At 37.9% G+C, this 1297-nt stretch overlaps 1 pseudogene; it reads left to right on the forward strand.

The window, feature by feature from the left end:
- Nucleotides 1–1297, forward strand: part of LOC126385943 (nuclear factor 7, brain-like) — an 18084-nt pseudogene that overhangs the window by 14124 nt on the left and 2663 nt on the right.

Genomic DNA, 1297 nt, shown 5'->3' on the forward strand with positions numbered 1-1297 from the left:
CAGATGCTCAAATAAATATGGCACACTGTTTTCTTGTTCCAGTTTCCGCTTTCATTTTTCATTGAAGTGACATTTCAATCACAAGAAGTTTTCCTTCCTAAGGTCTGAGAGCAACAAAGTTATGTACTGAGATAGTTGCTGTTATCCTGTACAGATTGTTGTTACTCAGCACCTGCGAAAAAAATGGATGTGCATGTACCATCTGATGATTACAATTCAACTGTTCCCCTTACCACCTTATTTAAAACACTCCATGGTACTGCTTACTGAAAATTACCCATAGTACCCCTTACATAACATATCCCAATTACCCCTTTGCCAAAATTACATCATACTACCCCTTACCTGATAACCCAATGGTACCCCTTACCTGAAATATTCAACAAGGTGGTACAACAAGGTATTTTACCTAAAATAACAAATTACCTTAAATACTCCACAGTATACCTTACCTAAAATACCCCATGGTACCTCTTTCCTACAATATTCTACAGTACCCCTTTCTCAAGATGTCCATGGTAGCCCTTACCTAAAATACTCTACAGTACCTCTTACCCTAAAATACCCCATTGTACCTCTTAACTAAAACATGAAATAGAACACTTCAACTAAAATATTCCATGAATGTTTATAGGTATAGCCAATAGGTACCCCTTACCTACTTATTGTAGGTAAGGGGTACCTATTGGCTCAATCATTGAATGGTACCCCTGCCATACATTTTTCATAGAAGCCTTAAACTAAAATATTCCATGGTACCCTAATAAGATTGCAAGGCCCCACTCATATAACATAGTAACTTTACATACAGTAGCCCATGGTACCTCTTACTTACATTTTCACATGCTACCCATTCTATGGTATCCTTGACGTGCTAAAGTCCTTTGTGCTCCTTTCTTAAAAAGCTTCATGGGACCCCTTCACCTCCGTATTCAGTGCTGCCTATTTCATACCTGTTATGGTACTTGAAATGTTCCATTGTACATGCTGCTTTTAATATTTATGGGCACCTCTTTCATGAAATAGTTTGTTCCCCACCATCTTCACCATTCCATGGTAACTTCTTTTCCATAATATGCCATGGTACCCTTTCCTACAATATTATAGTTTACCTCTTCACTGCAGTATGTAGTGATACCTCATTATTACATGCAGCCAGTTCTGTTGCAGCCCTTTTGACACATACTGCCCACTAAATTATATTTGAATTCCTCCACTACATTCAACCTACGAATAAACTGCTTTTTAACATTAACATGCTGCTGCAACAACCTGCTGCAAACTATCAGTCTACATA

The sequence above is a fragment of the Epinephelus moara genome, chromosome 24, assembly GCF_006386435.1.
Source record: "Epinephelus moara isolate mb chromosome 24, YSFRI_EMoa_1.0, whole genome shotgun sequence".
In the NCBI taxonomy this organism is placed as follows: domain Eukaryota; kingdom Metazoa; phylum Chordata; class Actinopteri; order Perciformes; family Serranidae; genus Epinephelus; species Epinephelus moara.